Below are 21,839 nucleotides of genomic sequence, written 5' to 3'. Positions count from 1 at the left end.
CATGGTGGGATGAGGGGCACTGTTGGAAGGTGGTAGTAAAGGTATTTACGGAGAAAGAGGTTATTAGTGTGGCACCAAAAAAGACTTTCGCATCAGCGCTAAAGCCCTGTCATGGCCTTTCTGTTTTTGTTTATTTAATTAGCAGTCGGGTCATAAGGGCTACTGTGAAACATACTTTAAAGTGCATGTAATTATATTTACTGCTATATTCAATGTTTTAAGTTTGAAGGTGATTTTACTAATGTTTTTACCGGGAAAAAGCAAAGTGGAGCCCGATGGTGCCTGATATGGGGCTGGGGCCCAAGGTCAGCTGTGAGATAAGGTGCACTGGAGAGAGGAGTAGTGGATAATCAAGCCTGTAAGGGAGAGCGTTGCCGAGTCCGGGGTCAAGTGGAGGTAGTAATGAAGAGGGATTCTCCCTGAAGGCTTGCACAGAGGGAGCCTGTAAGGGAGAGCGTTGCCGAGTCCGGGGTCAGGTGGAGGTAGTAATGAAGAGGGATTCTCCCTGAAGGCTCGCACAGAGGGAGCCTGTAAGGGAGTGCGTTGCAGAGTCCGGGGTCAGGTGGAGGTAGTAATGACGAGGGATCCTCCATGAAGGCTCGAACAGATGGAGCCTGAGTAGTATCACTTGCCTGATACTCCCGCCTCAGAAACCTCCTCTTCCCATCAAAGGAACATTACATGGAAAGTGATAATATTTAGAAAGAGATTTGGAAAAGAGTGAGTTTTACTGGTCCTATTTTTCTGGTTTCTTCTGAATATTCAAGGAGTGCCGCAGTGCTGGAACAGTTTGTCCCGGGTCTTGGATAGAGTTGAACAAGTTCCCATGGCCCCCACAACTGTGTTTTAGGATTGTGATCATAATAATAATAATAATAATAATAATAATTCTTTATTCGGTTTGTCACGAAGAAAACCATAAAAGAGAACAATCATACAGTAAAAAAGAAAAAACAGCTGTCATTTGTTTAAAAAGAAGAGGAATTTTTTGCTTCTGAGAATCAATGTTTTTTCCTAATGCGGTTTGTTAAAGGTTTTTTCTATGGTTCATAATACATTTTAAAAAGTTTAGGACCAGGTAACAGACTTCTTCGGACTCTAAGGTTTGCAGTCTAAGGAAGGCCGGTCGACATTGTCTTAGGCCCCATCGCCTGCATAGCAGAAGTATCCAAAATTTTCTGTGTGGTTGGTAAAATTTACAAAAGATAATGACGTGGATATTTGATTGAGTTGATATCGCATCACAGGGACACGGAGGCAGCTTTGAGTCCCAGGCCTTATTTAGAGGAAAAGCAACCAGTCTAAAAAAGAGGTTCAGTCTGAGCCTGGTGAGCAGCATCCTCTCATATGTTTTGGTATGCAGAGTAAGGTATGGTTGAATGCCAAAAGTTAGCTGGACTGTGTTCGCGTGAACCACTGAGGGTTTTGCAGCCTCAGTTGACAGTCTTAGTGTTTCCAGATGCCGTAGTGTAAGTTCCTTGAGCTCCTTTTTTGGGAGGGCAACAATCGATTCTGGGTGGAGATAATATTTTTCAAGGCCCATATCTGTAAAAAAGTTTCTGATGTAGCGGAGCCATTTTAAACTAGAGGCGTGATCGAGTGACATTGTGTCAGCCACTATCAACTGTGATAGCGTATTAGCATCCGAAGTCCATATACGCCTCCACAAAAGCAATGGCTGGATTTTAAGGAGATCCTGCAAATACGGAATTCCCAGTTCCATATGGGAGGCGTAGGTTGGTGAGCCTTTTGGGGTAGCAAGAAGGAATCTTATAAATTGATTTTCAATTTTCTGTAAGGCTCCAACATCTATATGGCCCCAGACCCCTGCTCCATAGAGAGCAATCGCTTGGCACTTGGCGTTGTAAATTTTTAGCAGTTCTGCTGGCCGCCTCCTTCCCAATTTCCTCGAAGGACTGCAGGGCTGCTATTGAGCGCTTAAAAAGGTGGCATCTCGCTTCCACTGCTGGTTTCCAGGTTAGCTTATCATCAATCATGATCCCGAGGTATGGGTATTGTGTGGTGACCTCCAATGGTTGGCTATCGAGAAAGATACTTTTTTTTTTCCTTTCTTCGCCCCCCCCCCCCCCCGTGATCATGACGAACGTTTTTTTTAACATTAACCTTTAGATCCAAGGCGTTCATGAAGGTGGTATATCTATCTAGTGAGAGCTGGAGTTCGCGCGGCGTTCGGGCCAGGATGACAGCGTCATCCGCGTAGAGGAGCGCTGGAATCGGTCTCTGTTTCATTTTTGGGAGGTCCTGAGCCCCCCTCAGCATCTCCTCCTCCAGGTCATTTGTGTAGAGCGAGAAAAGGAAGGGGGCCAGAACACAGCCCTGCCTAACTCCACGCTCCACGCCAAATGATGCCGTCAGCTCACCGTTCTTTCCAAACCGAACTCTAGCCGAGGCCCTGGAGTAGAGCTCTCTAAGAAGATCCAGCAGTGAGGGGTCCACGTTCATTGCTCTTAGGACTGTCCATAATTTGGAATGTGCGACGCAGTCAAAAGCGGCAGACAGGTCCACATAGACCATGTATACCGTCGATTTCTTTGCATGCGTGTATTTGGCCATTATAAGGCTAAGGTTAAGTGCCTGCTCTACTGTCCCGAGGCCTTCTCTAAAGCCGAATTGTAGGTCCGAGATGATACGCTTTTCCTCACTCCACTGATGTAGTCTCTCCAGAATGACCCTCCCCACCAGTTTGCCAAGGGAGTCCAGGAGAGATATGGGACGATAGCATTTTGGGTCCTGTCGGTCCCCTTTCTTAAAGATGGGGACCATGATTGATCTGGTCCAGGAGTCCAAAATGCCCTCACTGGCTGCTGCTATGCATACTCTCGTCAAGATAGGTGCCCAGAGCTCCTGGTTAAATTTAAAAAGGTCCACAGGGACGCCATCAGGCCCCGGGGCTTTCCCTGTTTTACTTTTTTCCAAAGCCGCCAAGATTTCGGAGATGTCAAAAGAAATTGGGATTGGATATTGTACTTCATTATGGAAGTGAGATGGATGGTCTGTGGTTCCTTGGTCTTTGAATATGTTTTCGAAGTGAGCAATCCAAGTTCCCTCATCTATAGCGACCTCTATCTTGGGAGAGTTGTTGTCCGAGAGGAATGGGGATCTAATCGTTCTCCAGAAATCCTTGCTGTTTTTTGATTGGGAGCTCTTGTCTAGGTCATTCCAGAGTTTCTCTTTCATTTGTTGTAGTTTTAGTTTGCGTTCCAGTTTGTATTTTCTTCTTAGAGATTGAATAAGGCCCACGTCTCTTGGTTTTTTGTGGAGGGCAGATTTTAGATCAGTTAGGGCTCTCGTACAGTTGTGGTTAGACCAACCTTTCCTTTCTGTATGTTTGTTGGTTGTATTCCCCGTGAGTAGTCTCTTGGCTACTGTCAGAATTTCTGCGAAGTTCAGTAGGACTTCCGTATGATTTAGGGCTAGGTCCAAACAATTAAGAATATATGGGTACGCCTGGTTAATTAATTTTTTTGTGAGATTTTGTGGGTTCGATCTTTTCCCATTTTATGGAATAACCATGTTTGCGCAGTTGCAGGCTGTCTTGAGCGCGGGCAGTTGCTATATCAGTGACCTTAGATCTGTATTCAGATGGATGGAATTCAATCTTTAGTGCATAGTGATCACTTAGTGTGTTGCCAATTACTTGGTGATCTGTGACTTTTGTAGCGAGACCATGGGACAGCAGGATGTAGTCCACTGTTGTCTGGTGGCCTCTAGCCACGTAAGTTGGATTGAACTGATTTTTCTCCGCCTTCAGGGAATTAGCGATAAATAAGTCAAACTCTGACAGTGTGTTATTCAGAGCGTTGCCAGATTTATTGTGGACGAAATGGGCTAGTGGAACGTCGTTGTCGTCTGCAAATCCGCAACATTGGGTATCTGCCATTTGGCAGGGATGAATATTGAAATCACCTCCCCAAATAAGATGGATCATTTTAGAGTTGTCCTCCTTGTGTTGAAAGGATCTTAGTCTCTCCTGCATATCTTGGACAAAAGTCAGGAAATCGTTTTCCGTTAGGTTGTTATGAGTTGACAAGGGTAATAGTGTCCTCATTTGCAAAGGAGAGGGAGAATATCTGACAGTTAGAATCGGTGGAAAGATTGGTCACTTTTAACTGTGATAGGGTGTTGGCGATGTAGATTGTCAGGCCTCCTTTGGGTCTACCTATTGCGCTTTGAGTAGCAAATGAGGAGTAAGTTTTGTACCCCAATAAATGGAGCTCTGAGGTTGCCCAGGTCTCTTGAAGGCAAATTATTTTGCCTTGTTCTAAGAAATTAACGGCAACGGGGTCTTCGATCTTTGTTCGTAGGCCCGCCACATTCCAAAATAAAAAAGGTATTGTGTGGGGATTCACTTTCGGGACTGAAATTGGTGGGGTCGTGACAATGTTGTTGCTTAAGGAAGGGAAGTGTGGCAGGTTTGGGGTAATATATTCTAGGTCCCTTGATGGTCAATCCACCATTTCTAGAGGACTATATCTATTTGTTGTTGGAATGTTGTACCAGGGATCCCATCTGGGCGGTTCTCTGCGAGTCATCCTCTGCTGTTGGTATCCCCATTCTCCCCAGTTTAGTCCCTGATGACGTGGATTGACTATTTGCCAAGGGTTTTCCTGCTCCCGGAAGCGGGAGGCGCCATATTGTCTGTTGTCATAGAAAGTTGGTTGGCGCTGAGGTGGTTCCACCCAAGGAAAAGCGGGGTCCTCAGAGAATTTATTGTTTGAGGTTTGAATGAGAGGATAGAAAAATGAGAGGGGTTTAATTCTAATGCTTCCATTTAGGTTCAGTTGTTCCCAAGAGGTGACATAGTCTGCCACCCATGGGTCCTCAAAGGTAATGATGATGCAGTCCCCTGGATATTGTTTGGTGCCTTTCCCCACCCACGGGGTCCTGCAAAGAGAGGAAATCCTACCATGGCAATTTGGTGGCATGGGGCGATTTGTCTGCAACCAATGGTGTACTTTGTTTTTTAGGGGCAAAGAGAGGAAATCCTACCATGGCAATTTGGTGGCATGGGGCGATTTGACTTTGTTTAAGGATTGTGATCATAATGTGTCGCCCCTCCCTGTATTTTAGCTTTGGGCCCCCAGGCAGGCTGTGCACCATGTGTGCGCTGAGGCTGCTGTGAAGGAGAGATGCACTATTACAAGCTGGTTTTGGGTACCAAGAGCACATGTCTTTTCATTCCCAAGGAGTTGGTTGCTGCTCCTTGGAAGTAATGACAGGGAGCGACCCCTGGTTATTGCCTTTGGGGCCACCAGAGTGGGCTTTGTATCCAGTCTGTGTTGGCAAGGTGGAGCTGACTGACCCCTTTGTGCTGCGTTTAGGTTTAAGGGCACACAGTGAGTCATTCCCTGTGAATAATTAATTTGCTGTTTTTGAAAGATAAAGAATCACAGGCTTCAACACTGTTAAGTTGGTTTTGGGTCCACAGAGCACATCACGTTTGTGCAGGTCCCCACTGCTTTAATGGGGGGGGACCATGATGTATGGTCATTTAATGTCAGCTGTAGATGAAGGTTACATGAACAGTGTCATGTATGTGCATGTTTGCATTGTGTTGAGGGGATTACCAGGTAATTGTTCACGCAGCTCTCTGATGGATGTCACATGCGGTTTTTCTGAGTCCCCAGATAGATCATGCAGTCTGTGTGTTCTCTTTTGTACTGCCAGTCACTGGTGTATTCAACTGTGTAGCCTTGGACCGTGTCATGTATGTGCATGTAACTTGCATGATCAAGGTAACTATTAGCGGCGATACTACGTGTCTCTCGGACCTCTTTGAAGTGCATGCCCTCCCCCCATCCCCCCCCCCACCCCCTGGGGGGGGGGGGGGCGGCAATTTGAGGGATAGCCCCGGGCGCCACAAGCTCTAGCTACGCCACTGGATGATTTGAAGGATTAATTGGCTCAAGTAGTTCAGCACCCAGAGGACGGAGACAAACAACAACGACCGCAACACCACCACCCTGCTCGACAACCTCGCCAACCTTGGACTCAAGCAACTGGTGTCCACCCCCACCCACCTCGCCGGACACACACTCGACGCAGTCTTCTCTTCCAGCACAGACATCGAGTTCAGCCACGCCACAGAGCTTCAATGGACGGACCACAGCTGCGTCCACTTCACTTTCAAGAGAACGACGACCCACCACCACCAGCAACAGGCCGCCCACAGAAGCTGGAACAAGATCACAGCAGACCAGCTCGCCACCTCCCTGAGTCAGCACCCCCCTGCCAGCTCAGCGAACCCCAGCCAGGCCGCCGACAACCTCACGAAGTGGATCAGCAACTGCGCGGACGAACTCGCCCCTCTGAGGACCCCGCCTAGCAGACCCGGCAGCAAGAAGGCCCCATGGTTCACCGACGAACTCAAGAGCTCCAAGAAGAACTGCCGAGCCCTCGAGAAAGTCTGGAGAAGGGAACCGACACCGGACAACAGGACCTCCTACAAACTGGCCACCCGGAAACACCACCAGCTGATCCGCGCCGCCAAGAAAACAGCATTTAAGGACCGGTTGGACAACAACGCACACAACTGCAAGGAACTCTTTAACATCGTGAAAGAACTTTCCAACCCCAGCGCAGGAAACAACGACATCACCCCATCGCAAGACCTCTGCAACTCCCTCGCTTCATACTTCCACAACAAGATCACGGACATACACAGCAGCTTCAACAACCAACCAACGCACACCGCGACCGAACAACCACCCCCCACCACCATCCTTCACGCCTGGACCCCGATCAGCACCGAAGACACCATCCGCACAATGAACTCCATCCACTCCGGATCACCGACCGACCCTTGCCCTCACCACGTCTTCAACAAGGCCGACGCTGTCATCGCACCCCACCTGCGAGACATCATCAACACATCCTTCGACACCACCATCTTCCCGGAGAGCTGGAAGCACGCCGAACTCAGCGCTCTACTCAAGAAACCAACAGCGGACCCCACCGACCTCAAGAATTACCGCCCCATCTCGCTTCTCCCGTTTCCAGCCAAAGTCATCGAGAAGACCGTCAACAAGCAGATGGCCGCCTTCCTCGAGACGAACGGATCCCTCGACCCCTCACAGTCCGGCTTCCGAGCCAACCACAGCACCGAGACCGCCCTCATCGCCGCCACCGATGACATCCGAGCCCTGATGGACAATGGAGAAACAGCGGCCCTCATCCTCCTGGACCTCTCCGCGGCATTCGACACTGTCTGCCACCGCACCCTAGTACAGCGCCTCAGCAACGTCGGAATCCAGGACAAGGCGCTGGAATGGATCATCTCCTTCCTCGACGGAAGAACACAGAGAGTCCGCCTACCACCGTACAAGTCAGAGGCCTCCAAAGTCATCTGCGGCGTCCCCCAAGGATCATCTCTGAGTCCCACCCTCTTCAACGTCTACATGAGCCCCCTCGCGGCCATCGTACGCAAACACAACCTCAGCATAATCTCCTACGCCGACGACACCCAGCTGATCCTCTCCCTGACCAACAACCCCGCCGCCGCCAGAGCCAACCTGCACGACGGGATGAAAGAGGTAGCCGAGTGGATGACGATCAGCCGCCTGAAACTGAACTCGGACAAGACGGAGATCCTCATCCTGGGCTCCTCACCCTCCGCCTGGGACGACTCCTGGTGGCCTCCCGCCCTGGGCACCGCACCCAAACCGACAGACCACGCACGCAACCTGGGCTTCGTCCTGGACTCCTCCCTCTCCATGACCAGGCAAGTTAACAAAGTCTCCTCGACGTGCTTCAACATCCTACGCATGCTACGGAAGATCTTCTGGTGGATCCCCACCGAGACCAGGAAGACCGTCACCCAGGCCCTCGTCACCAGCCGTCTGGACTACGGCAACGCCCTCTACGCCGGTACCACCGCCAAGCTCCAGAAGAGACTCCAGCGGATCCAGAACGCCTCAGCCAGACTCATCCTCGACATCCCACGAACCAGCCACATCTCCGGACCTCTGAGAGACCTTCACTGGCTCCCCGTCAACAAAAGAATCACCTTCCGCCTCCTCACCCACGCACACAAAGCTCTACACGACCGAGGCCCGAGTTACCTCAACAGCCGAGTCAACTTCTACGCCCCCAAACGCCACCTCCGCTCAGCCAACCACGCCCTCGCTGCCGTCCCCCGCATCCGAAGAGCTACTACAGGAGGAAGGTCCTTCTCCTACCTGGCCGCCAAGACCTGGAACTCCCTCCCCCCCGACCTGCGCCTGACCCAAGACCACCTCTCCTTCAGGAAGAAGCTGAAGACCTGGCTGTTCGAGCAGTAGCGGCACCCCCCCCCCCCCCCCAGCGCCTTGAGACCCTACGGGTATGTAGCGCGCTCTACAAGTGTCATTGATTGATTGATTGACTCATTGATTTTGTGTTCAAGTCGGAACTCAGATTAATGGAAAAAAGGACGGATTGTGGTAAAAGTGAGCAGGAAGTAGGTGTCATTAGAGAAAAGAAACTTGAACCTAAGGTGGTGGATGAAAGTGAGCTGATGCAGATTGGGGGAGTCCTAGGCCCAAGAGGAAAGGCAGAGGCGTAGAGATAAAAATTAAAACTTTACGCCTATTGTGAAAAGGCTGGATATTTATTAGGAGAATGCTCTAGCAAACCTATAGATAAACCCAGGGCCATTTCCACCACTACCGAGGATGAGGAAAATGACAGAGCCTGGTAGTTGTTAATACTAAACGTCTGGGAGAGCAGAGCTCTAAGGGCTTTAGAGAACACTGCAACACTACTTCTGGAAGTTCTATGAGTCATTTTCATGTACCAGTAGAGTTAGAGTAGGTACCCAATGAGAAGCTTACAGTTGACATGCGGAACCTTCCTGGACTCTTTATTTGTCATAGGGTTAAGTATTCTGATCCTTGAGAGAGACAAAGTGGAAATAATTTATACTATTTATGGGGGAGAAAATGTATCTGGCCCAGTAGTTACCCAAACTGTACAATTAACTATGACTATTTTAGAAAATCACCAAGAACATTTCCGATTTGATTTAATTTCTTCAACTCAGTTTCAGACAATTGTTGGGATCTCTTGGCTATGCCAATAAAGGCCAGCTTTTGATTGGCCATCTAGAATGTGATTTGTTTGTCCCAATATTGTCACATGAATTACTGTCAGAATGAAAATACTAGTGAGGGTCTCTTTCAAGTTGTTTTGGGTGAAGAATATTGTGTAAGTCTATCAAGATTTTAAAGACGTATTTGATAAAAAAAATATAGGGTCAGCTGTACGACCATTCACTTTAGCGAGTTGCAAATTGTGCCGAATTGCGACTCGCAATTTGCGACTCGCTAAAGTGAATGATGATGATGAGGGATTTATAGAGAGTGACAAATACCCTGGGGTGTCTAGGCCCTGCCTTTAATATATACCGACATCACAAAAAGAAGCCCCGGGTACGAGTTTTTAGGGAGGTCTAGCATGTGACTCGATGTCTCTAAGTGTATAACTGAGGAGTTCCCTTTTTAAGGACAGTTCCCCTCACACACCAGAGGTGTCATGCTTCATCATGGGGGTACCTCCTCAAGTGAGAGACCTAGTCCTCACGCGGGCTACAACCCCCTCGCTGCGAGGGAGGAGCTCAGGTATGTTTTGAAAGGGAGGGCGGGTGTATTAAAACCCCATGAAGGTTCGGTGTGTTTGAAAAAGGTGCAGTGCTATGTTACAAGTGATTGGAAGTGATTAAAACTGGCTACGAGGTCAGCTATAATGCTACTTTTATTCAGCTGCCCAGTGTCAGCATTAAAACCAAGATAACGCTCGGAGTGCAGGTGCCAGGATTCAAGGCCTCTGCGCTCTTACAAGACCAACATGTTTCAGCCTGACAGACCTAGATTAGTTTAATATATACCGATCAGAGCAGACAAAGATGTAAAATTATGCTGTAAACAAACAAGTTTCAAGGCCTTTTCTAAATTTTGAGAGGCTGGGATCTTTTTTTAACGTGGTGGGCAGAGAGTTCCATAGGCTGGCAGTTGTAGCTGTGAAACTCGTACTGCCCCATCTAACCCTGCTGACTCTAGGAACAATTAGGTTTCCCAGTTCAGCAGATCTAAGGGGTCTAGCGGGAGTGTATGGCTTTAGAAATTTTGCCAGCTCTGTTGGCCCCATGTTGTTAAAAGATTTAAAGGCAATGCATAATGATTAAAATTGGATCCTGAATCAAATTTAGAGATACCCAACAGTACTGTTGCTGCTCCATTCGGAGCCGTTTGGAGTTTGTTAATGCTACGCCTCGGAGCAGTGGAGAAGGGGGCATTGCAGTAGTCTAGTCTTGAGGATTTCAGCACTGATACCACCGTGTTCCTTAGGTCCATAGGTATTGCCGGAAGGATTTTCCTCAACATTTTCAAGATAAAGAAACATGCCGATGTGGCGGAGTTGATTTGTGCCTCAAAGGACAGCTTGGTGTCAAAAATAACTCTTAAGTTTTTGGCTTTGAGAACTGGTTTAGGTAAGGAGCCAAGTTGGGCCGGCCACCAGCAGATATCTGTCCAAAATGATGGATTGTTCCCCAGCAACAAATCTTGGATGAATTCAGCTTCAGACAATTGTCTGACATCCAGTTTGCTGTATGGCTCATACAGTTGCGAAACCTAGTTGCTGTCTGGCTAGCGGAACTGCTCACTGAGACGACGAACTGAGTGTCGTCCGCGTACGACGCAAGGGCAAATCCATCGCTTTTTACGAGACTGGCAAGGGGGGTGATGTAGAGATTAAAAAGCGTTGGGTTCAGGGAAGAGCCCTGAGGGACTACGCAAGGCAGCGTGAAGGGGGATGACACAATGTTCCCCAAAGCCACTTCTTGAGACCACTCAGACAGAGAGGAGCCTAGTAGGGACAGCACCTTGCCCCCGATCCCGATGGAGGCCAACCGGTCCCACAGCAGCCCATGATTAACAGTATCAAAGGCTGCTGACAGGTCCAGGAGGATCAGAGATACGTTCCCCCCACTGTCTAAGATCTGCCTGAGCTCCTCTGTGGCGGTGATGAGAGCCAACTCTGTGCTATGAAAAGAGCGGAATCCAAACTGGGAGGGATCCAGAATAGTGTTGTCATTGATGAAAGCAGAAAGTTCAGTATTTATGGCCTTTTCAATTACTTTAGCAGGGAACGAGAGTCTCCTTAGCGTCCAAGTTGTTTTTTTTTAGTAAAGGAAGCATGGAAGCTTTCTTCCATTCCGTTGGAAAATGTCCTGTTGTGAACATTGCCTTAAAGATCACCGTTAATGGAATAGCTATAATTTCCGGCGCAATATGCAGAATTTTGGGAGGGCATGTATCTGATGGGGAGCTAGATTTAATTGCAGCAATGAGTTTAGAGGTTTGTTCGACTGTCAAAGTAGTAAAAGAAGAAAGGATCGGGGGAGCTGATTCAAGAGGATCTTGTGTTTTTTCATGAGAAACAGATTGAATCTAATTGACTTTGGCCGGTGTCTGATCCAGGCGATTATCCTGCTGTACAAACAAGACAAAGACAGACTTGACCTTGTGCTGGAAGGATTCTGCTAATGAGTTGCAGAATTCTTGACTAATACTAATATCGGATGCAGTTGGCAGCTTTGCTAGTTTCTTTACTGTGGTAAACAAGGCTTTAGGACATCTGTTGGCTGCTATAATTTCCTCAGAGAAGTATAAAGCCTTTTCCCTGAGGATAAGATTCTTGTAGGTTTGAAGAGATTAATGATATTCCATTTGAGTATTTGTATTATCTTCAAGCGTCCACTTCCTCTCTAGTTTGCGACATAGTTGTTTGTGGGTTTTCAGTGTGTTGTTGAACTGTGGTTCTGATGGTGTCCTCTTGGCTCGTTGACACTGTTTGGGGGGTGCCAGTTGTGTCATAACCGAGCCAAGCCAAGAATGGTATTGAGCTTTGGCTTGATAAGAGTCAGTCGACAACTTGGGTAGAGTTTTTAAAAGAATAGAGTTTAGAGATCTAGCCTCTACTTTCTTCCAAGGGCGACTAACATAGAGTTCTCTAGGATCTTTGAGATGATATTTTTGCGGCAATAGTATATCAAATAGGACTGCCTTATGATCTGACCAGATCATAGGCAGAGCTCTAGACCAACTTAGAAGGGGGTTATCTGAAAAATACCACCTCCACATTTTTCATTGCTGTGGGTTGAACCCTTCACAAGTTGACACATCTCAGCGCTATCCATTTGATCTATAAGTGCTTTTGTACCTGGGTCAGCAGCTTTTTCCAAATTGAAGTTAAAATCCCCCAGCACTGTAAAATTGGGGTATTCAGCTTTGCGAGCTAGAAAGGTGCCTAAGTTATCTGAAAAAGCAACCTTGGATTTGGGTGGACGATAGAGTAAAATTCCATTAAAAGTGTTGGTCATGCAGTTCAATTTTAAAATCAAATGCTTTGCAGTCCTTATTGTCCATGTTCGCTTTAATACAAGACTTGAAGCTGGTTTTGAGAGTAAGGGCAATGCCCCTGCCTTCTTTCCCTACCAGATTTATTTTATGAATTTTAAACCCTACAGGTAACGCCAAAAGTAGATCCGGGTCAGAGGAGGAGTCTGCCCAGGTCTCTGTGACTAAACCTATTTCTATTTGATTAAACTCCACAAATTCTCGGATTGCGATAGCATTCTTGATTAACGACTTCACATTAATGAGAACACATGATACCCCTCTGAGCTATACCTTAGTGGTAATGTGGATTTGTGAAGATAGTGAGGTGTGCTGGCCATTGTTCAAGCACTGCACTCTACCCTGAGCTTGGTGGGGATCAATACATGGTCTGGAACATGTCTTACCTAACCATTGTAGCTCCATGAGAGTGTCTCGGCTATATTGAATTGCAGGCTTCAAACTAGAAGTATCTGGACCAAAACCGGCAGCATGACCGGCGCCGAGTGCATTCCGAGCGCTGACGGGCGCAGATGGGATTGCCTTTGGCGTGCCCGATGTGCGCCCGGATTTCGCCCATCTTTTGTAGTGGCCTGCTGAGGCGCGATAGGCTAGACTGTCACATCACTAAAAATGGCAGTCGGCAAAAAGTTGATCGAACACGATCCAGACGAACCAACTCTCTCCGCATCAAACGGGAAGAACGCGGCTTCGGACCAGAGAGTTGATCCTACAAGCAAGTAGAGTGCACGCCGATAAATTGCGAGCAGGTAAAGTGCACAGTGCAGATTATAGTGTTTAAAAACTCTAGGGGTGAAATATACAATGAAAAGATTAAAATAACATTCCCACTGGTTCCCACTAGTTGCCCACTAACAATTCCACTCTGTTATCAATAAAATCAAAGGCTAACACAAGCAGCGCTATGCTCACTTTCGACTTCCGCTGAGCTCCCGGATTTCGTACATATTTTGTAGTGGCCTGCTGAGCCGCGATAGGCTAGACTGTCAGCTCACTAAAAATGGCAGTCCGCCAGAAGTGGATCGAGCGCAATCCAGACGAACCAACTCTCTTTACATCAAATGGGGAAGAACCCGGTGGCGTACCAGAGAGAATGTACAACAGTGTCTCAGACACTGTTTGCGATTCCCAATGGGATCGCAAATTGCATGCCTCATAAATATTCATGAGGCCAGCGCAATTTGCGACCCCATTGGGAAAGGCTAGCACTCACAAGGATGGTGGCCTGCTGGGGTCAGCAGACCAACATGTCTGTGATTGCTTTTTAAATAAAGCAGGTTTTTTTAAATGCAGACCATTTTCATTAAAGGAAAACGGGCTGCATTTAAAAAATAAAAATGAAACTTCCCTGGGACCACTGCCTGCTCTTAAAAAATATTTTCGCAGACACTCACAAAGGGGAAGGGGTCTCCTGGGGACCCCTTCCCATTTGCGAGTGGTTTACCACCTACTTGAAGTACGTGGTAAACTGCGAGGGTTTTGCGACCGCAAATGCGCTCGCAAAACAATAGTACATGGCATTGACACTCACTAAGGGATGCTCCTTCCTAATAGCAAGAGTCACAAACGCTATTTTGCAAATCAGTGATTCGCAAAATTGGGTTTGTGCATGCCTGGACACCTTTTTTGCGGTCGCAAATGGGCCGATCTTCCGTTTGCAACCTCAAAAAAAGTCATACATCTGGCCCATAGTGTTAGACCTGTCAGACTTAGAGTGGTCTTCCTCCAAACTTTTTGCCTTCCTCCTCCATTTTTACTGACATTGTTTTTCCTGACCTTATGACTCTCTGCGCTTTACCACTACTAACAAGTTCTAAAGTGCTTGTGCTCCCTCCTCAACATGGTAACATTGGTGTATACCCAATTGGCATATTTAATTTACTTCTAAGTCCCTAGTAAAGTGGCAATACATATGCACAGGGCCTGTGAATTAAATGCTACTAGTGGGTCTGCAGCATTGATTGTGCTCCCCTCTTAAGTAACCCTTTAAACTTGTCTTAGGCTCGCCACTGCATCCTGTCAGTGCGCAGCTTTAAACTGCCATTTCAACCTCGCGATATAAACCATTTGCGAGGCCAAACCTTCCTTTTTAATTTATACAAGTCCCTCCTAGAGTAGGCACTGGACGGCCCAGAGAGCAGGGTGCAATGTATTTAAAAAGTTGGACATGTACATTTAAGGTTTACATTAGGTTTTACATTTACTGGTAGTTAAAATCTTTTACATTTTGTTTTTCGCTACTGCAAGGCCTACCTCTCTCATAGATAACATTGGAATTACCTTATTACATTCTATAAGTGTAATTTCCAAATGGGAATAGAGCACCATTTCATGTTTGGTGTCTCTGGAATCACAATTTTAAATTCCAACTTATGGTGGAGTCAGATTTTAAATTGTAATTCCATACATGCCAACACTTTAGACTTATATTACTGCAGAGGTAACCTGCCTGAATCAGATTTATTTTTATTTATGGTGACAGACAATCACTATGGTGACAGACAATCAGTATTTAATTTTTTGCAGTTTAATAACATAGCGCAAACCAAAACAGAGTACTAAACTTTATTTTGGTTCGCGCTATGTAAAACTGACAAAAATAAAATGTTGAGGCCTGTCACATGCTCTAATCTCAACAAAACCACGGTACCTCTTCAAAAATTATATCACTATTGTTAAAAGTGTGACACAATTAGATTTAAAAACGATGTGATTACTCACAGGAAACCAGTCCAATCCAATGAACTTCTGCAAAATGTCATTTAATACCAGATGATAATGTTTCATTAAGATTGTAGAAAGCCAATAGCCAAAGTGCAATCCAAAATACAAACATATATTCTTTTACAAAGGTTTTGATATCGCTAGTTGATCTACGGAGGTCAAGTTCATAAGGCCTCCCTGTTGGCAATGATGAAAACAGCCGACGCTTGATGTCAATATATGACCAAACGTTTTGTACATGAACCAAATACAGAATCTAGTGGGTATGTACAATCCTTATATAAAAAAACAAAAACCGAAAGAGACTGTTAGTGAGGCATGTGAACCAAAAAGCAATGTTGAAAATTCATTACCACAGATAAATCAGTAAATGAAGCCATCCAGTATTTACAATTATAGGAGGCTGTTTACAAGCTCTTATTTATAAACAGTTGCTTATTATGTCAGAATGTGCAGCCGTACAATATTCGGTAAGTTCCTCTAGGTTGCGTTCAAACAACAAGATACTTGCATATCGGATAATCCAAATCATTTGGCTTTACAATTTCTTATACAATAAGTTAGATATAATAGCTATCTCTGATTTCTTGAATCACTTGGGTTACTACTCAACTGAGCCCAGCATGTATCCTGGGCTTGCTGGCACATCTGAATCAATCCATACAATTATTGCTAGTTTCTGTTCACATGGTTTTACCGACTTTTTTCACATTTTGGCACAAGATGCCGTTCTTGGTGGTGGTGTAAGAAGTTCTTTTTGGCTCTCCTTGAGCACATGGGTGTAGTTTTCACTTGGTGATGTTGCTGGAGCGGGTAGTACAAAATGTTGTATACCCCCCCATTTCTGCATGTTTATATTAATCCGAATAATCTATTAATTTTAATATTATTAATCTGTTTGGAGTGATAACTCACCAATTATATTAATGAAAGAATTACACGTGGGATTTGCATTTGCATGGCTAAACTAACTGTATACTAATATATGTACGCATACTAATGGTAGAAAATTAGAATATTGCATGATATATGTTGCTTTTGTGACGTAATTGTAAGTTGCACCAGAGGACATCGTTGGGTGAATATAAACGCTTTGAATGTTGCGATCATGCTAGATAATTACTTACACATAGGGGAATTAGTGAGGGTTTAACATTTTATTAGCCATTTCAATGTTTTAATTACATTTTGTGTTTGTTTTGCTTAAGTTGACCAATTTGGGCCTTCGTAAAAATGGCTGACTCCGACACGATGACCTAGTCACTGTTCCACGAGGTTTCGTGTGAAGTGCACCTGCGCCACAGCCAGCAACAAGTGGCCTCGTCCTGACCCATGCAAGATGTACCCATCAAGGTCACATTGGGAGAATCGCCAAGTTCACGAAACAAAGGACTGTCTTTAAAACCGGAACCAGCAAGTGTGATGACTTAACCTAACAGACTATGTGAGAACTTTACCGAATTACCCCAAACCAGGACTGCCTAAAACTGATTTTTGTTACATTTTGACGTTAGTTTCATTATAAAAGTTGGTAGACAAAGCGAATTAGGATCTTACTCTTTGAGCGAACTTTTCCTTTTTCCTGACGTTATGCTGACGGAGAGGACAGTGACACTGCTGGACAGTTGTTAACCTGAATCTTTGAAAGACTTAATTGCTGCCTGACTTTGATGAATTAAAGACTTTTGCCACGACTTGATTGACTTAGAGGACGTCTAATAGCCAGATTAGGTAAATATGATGTTCGGTGATTTGGTTTATGACTTATTGAAATTGATTAGATAAACAAAATTATTATTCTAATGAACAAATGTGTCAGGTGATTTATTAAGAGAAATTAGAATAAGATTTAAATATAGATTAAAGAATTGAGTCACCAAATATCCAATATCAACTAACTGATCCATCGACTAAATGGAGGGAATATCTCGAGGTTCTGAGTTTAATACAGGTACTTAATGTATGTTCAGGTAAATTAGGTTCCTTAGTTGAAAAGGTATTCCTTTCATGTCAGCATTTGGACAATTATCTCTCCTGTGAGAACGAATCAATGAAGTGTGAGTGTTAGTGTTATGGGCCCCACCAATGAATGTATTGAGTGAATGAGCTAGTGTGATATTTGATCTGTGACGAAGGGAGGATTTAAAATTCCACGCTGCATCAATGTTTCATATCTTTCTTTCTTGCAAGTTTTTTGAAAAACTTTCCTTGCACCGTAAGGTGGTCCATGTTGAGATGGTTACACTAATTATGTTTTATGTGATAAAAATTGTTCATTATTGTAAATATTTGTATCAATGTTCAAACCATTTGCAGCCTTGAAGAAGTTACAATTGTAACGAAACAGGTGTCAGCTGATTTCATCATTGCCAACAGGGAGGCCTTATAAACTTGACCTCTGTGGATCAACTAGCGATATCAAAAGGTTTGTAAAATAATATATGTTTGTATTTTGGATTGCACTTTGGCTATTGGCTTCCTACAATTTTAATGAAACATTATCACTTGGTCTTAAATGACATTTTGCAGAAGTTCATTTGATTGGACTGGTTTCCTCTGAGTAATCACATTGTTTTTGAACTGTAATTGTGTCACACTATTGACAGTAGTGATATCATTTTTGAAGAGTGACGAGGTACAGTAGTTTTGTTATTTTTTGCACAGAAGTTCTTTGGAATGTCTTTGTGGTGACATCTGTGGTAGTGGGGTGTCTTTGTTTTGTTACCTTGAGGGTCACCAATACTGTTATTTCTATACCGATAAGCTGAGACAATTTATTACTTGGAATCGATGTGCTATCCTGTAAACCATCACTACCTTCTTTGTTTATGTTACATGCTCTAATCTCCCCCTCCAAGAATTAAGACGTGTTAACCTTTGATGTCAGAGGTAAGTCTTGGAGGGGGAGATTGGAGTGTTTGTGACAAGCATCAACATTTTATTTTTGGCAGTTTAAACGAAACTCTGAATCAAGTTTCTGCATGGAGGAATAGGGAGGCAGGAGACTAGCCTTGAAATCGGTAGTCTCCTGCCTGAATTGGGAGGGTTGGCATGTATGTAATTCTGAAAATGCCACTTTTAGAAAGCTGTTGGGGAGATGAGCCATGTGATATCGGCCCGGGAATAAACAGCGCGAATATTTAAGCGTGAAAGCGAGTGTAGCGGATAATTCAACTAACGGTCAGGTAGAGGGAGAAAGCAGTGTATTCATGGTGAACAGCACGAGGAGACCAGAGCGTTCTAGAAGGTAAAAGCAAGAGATAGGGAGACGGAGGGGGAGAGAGCTGAAGAGAAGGGCGTGGATGACGAGGGTGAATTACGAGGGGTGCACTGAGTTTTTTGCAGAATGTTCGTTATTTGGTTTGTTTAAGGTTTACAGTATCTTTAAGGTAATCACAGGCTTTAGGGGGAGTGGGGATGAAAGTAGTAGTAGTTAAATTAGGCTTGACTTACGTTTGGCACACCGAGGAGATTATGTATTTGCACAATTGGTGTTGGGTCTTTTCACAATTTATTATGTTTAAAATGAGATCTGTGGCTAAGCTGTTTACTGTATTTGTTTTAGCAATCCCTGATGAAGAGCCAGATGGGCTCGAAATGCATTGGATATTCACACAAGGTGTTAACTTCATACCATGAGAGATCTGTTCGTACCATTGTTAAAAGCCTGGAGTGGCGAGCAGTTGGTATTGGAAGAGTTTAATAAAGATTACAGATTCAATCAGGCTGTCTCCGTTGTGATGAAGATAAAGCGTTAATGGATGTAATATCGGACAACAAAAATGTTATGGACAAAGAGTTTACATGGGAGTACTTGGATTATTGGAATATATTGGCGGGAAATGATTCCCATCTTTCGCAGTGCGCCAGTGTAGAACACGAGAGTGCTCTTCTGGAACATTATTGTATTGACTGTGGTTGGGGCGATCCACGGACACTGGCTGCACGCACTTATACAAAACTTTCTGAAGCATGAAGTTAAAATGAAAGGAAAGGTGTGCATGCTCGTTCATTTTTCCTTGCTTAGCAAATTCATCGCCTCAAGGAGCTGATGCACCCCACTGATATAACGAACGTATGTAAAACGAAGAAAAAGGAAACTATGGAAATTTGTCATCGCGGAGACGGAATAAATGGAGTGGAGTTTATAAACATCAAAGGACACGTACTATCAACAGTTATTGTCAAAGCACATGATTGATATAATTTGAAACTAGGCATTTTTATACTGTTACATCTCAATATTTTTAGTTTTTATTTATTTTCATTGATATTTAGTATTTTAAATCAATTTATGTGTTTTCCACGAAAAGTAGTTTCCATTACACTTCGTCTGTAATATTTAGTTTTGATATTGGTTCCATTGAATGCAGTTAGATTAGTAACAATAATGATTTTGTAACACGGTTTGTGGGAGGGGGCTGGGAGTGGTCAGAGGGTTTTGGTATGAATCACTACGCGCAAAAGATTTAGTGTAGAAGGAAGGGCGGGTTGCTTTGAGCGGCTGCGAGCGCAGCGAATTATGGGAGCGCGAGTTTTTTTGGTAGAACAGCGGAGGTAATTGAACACAGCTGTTGGGGAGATGAGTCATGTGATATCGGCCCGGGAATACACAGCGCGAATATTTAAGCGTGAAAGCGAGTGTAGCGGATAATTCAACTAACGGTCAGGTAGAGGGAGAAAGCAGTGTATTCATGGTGAACAGCACGAGGAGACCAGAGTGTTCTAGAAGGTAAAAGCAAGAGATAGGGAGACGGAGGGGGAGAGAGCTGAAGAGAAGGGGGTGGATGACAAGGGTGAATTACGAGGGGTGCACTGAGTTTTTTGCGGAATGTTCGTTATTTGGTTTGTTTAAGGTTTACAGTATCTTTAAGGTAATCACAGGCTTTAGGGGGAGTGGGGATGAAAGTAGTAGTAGTTAAATTAGGCTTGACTTACGTTTGGCACACCGAGGAGATTATGTATTTGTACAATTGGTGTTGGGTCTTTTCACAATTTATTATGTTTAAAATGAGATCTGTGGCTAAGCTATTTACTGTATTTGTTTTAGCAATCCCTGATGAAGAGCCAGATGGGCTTGAAATGCATTGGATATTCACACAAGGTGTTCACTTCATACCATGAGCGATCTGTTCGTACCATTGTTAAAAGCCTGGAGTGGCGAGCAGTTGGTATTGGAAGAGTTTAATAAAGATTACAGATTCAATCAGGCTGTCTCCGTTGTGATGAAGATAAAGCGTTAATGGATGTAATATCGGACAACAAAAATGTTATGGACAAAGAGTTTACATGGGAGTACTTGGATTATTGGAATATATTGGCGGGAAATGATTCCCATCTTTCGCAGTGCGCCAGTGTAGAACACGAGAGTGCTCTTCTGGAACATTATTGTATTGACTGTGGTTGGGGCGATCCACGGACACTGGCTGCACGCACTTATACAAAACTTTCTGAAGCAAGAAGTTAAAATGAAAGGAAAGGTGTGCATGCTCGTTCATTTTTCCTTGCTTAGCAAATTCATCGCCTCAAGGAGCTGATGCACCCCACTGATATAACGAACGTATGTAAAACGAAGAAAAAGGAAACTATATGAGTTTGTCATCGCGGAGACGGAATAAATGGAGTGGAGTTTATAAACATCAAAGGACACGTACTATCAACAGTTATTGTCAAAGCACATGATTGATATCATTTGAAACTAGGCATTTTTATACTGTTACATCTCAATATTTTTAGTTTTTATTCATTTTCATTGATATTTAGTATTTTAAATCAATTTATGTGTTTTCCACGAAAAGTAGTTTCCATTACACTTCGTCTGTAATATTTAGTTTTGATATTGGTTCCATTGAATGCAGTTAGATTAGTAACAATAATGATTTTGTAACACGGTTTGTGGGAGGGGGCTGAGAGTGGTCAGAGGGTTTTGGTATGAATCACTACGCGCAAAAGATTTAGTGTAGAAGAGTGGGCGGGTTGCTTTGAGCGTCTGGGAGCGCAGCGAATTATGGGAGCGCGAGTTTTTTTGGTAGAACAGCAGAGGTAATTGAACACAGCTGTTGGGGAGATGAGTCATGTGATATTGGCCCGGAAATACACAGCGCGAATATTTAAGCGTGAAAGCGAGTGTAGCGGATAATTCAACTAACGGTCAGGTAGAGGGAGAAAGCAGTGTATTCATGGTGAACAGCACGAGGAGACCAGAACGTTCTAGAAGGTAAAAGCAAGAGATAGGGAGACGGAGAGGGAGAGAGCTGAAGAGAAGGGGGTGGATGACAAGGGTGAATTACGAGGGGTGCACTGAGTTTTTTGCGGAATGTTCGTTATTTGGTTTGTTTAAGGTTTACAGTATCTTTAAGGTAATCACAGGCTTTAGGGGGTGTGGGGATGAAAGTAGTAGTGGTTAAATTAGGCTTGACTTACGTTTGGCACACTGAGGAGATTATGTATTTGCACAATTGGTGTTGGGTCTTTTCACAATTTATTATGTTTAAAATTAGATCTGTGGCTAAGCTGTTTACTGTATTTGTTTTAGCAATCCCTGATGAAGAGCCAGATGGTCTCGAAATGCATTGGATATTCACTCAAGGTGTTAACTTCATACCATGAGCGATCTGTTCGTACCATTGTTAAAAGCCTGGAGTGGCGAGCAGTTGGTATTGGAAGAGTTTAATAAAGATTACAGATTCAATTCAAACT

Source organism: Triturus cristatus, chromosome 6 (genome assembly GCF_964204655.1).
Source record: "Triturus cristatus chromosome 6, aTriCri1.1, whole genome shotgun sequence".
NCBI lineage: Eukaryota > Metazoa > Chordata > Amphibia > Caudata > Salamandridae > Triturus > Triturus cristatus.
This window is presented reverse-complemented; position numbering follows the sequence as displayed.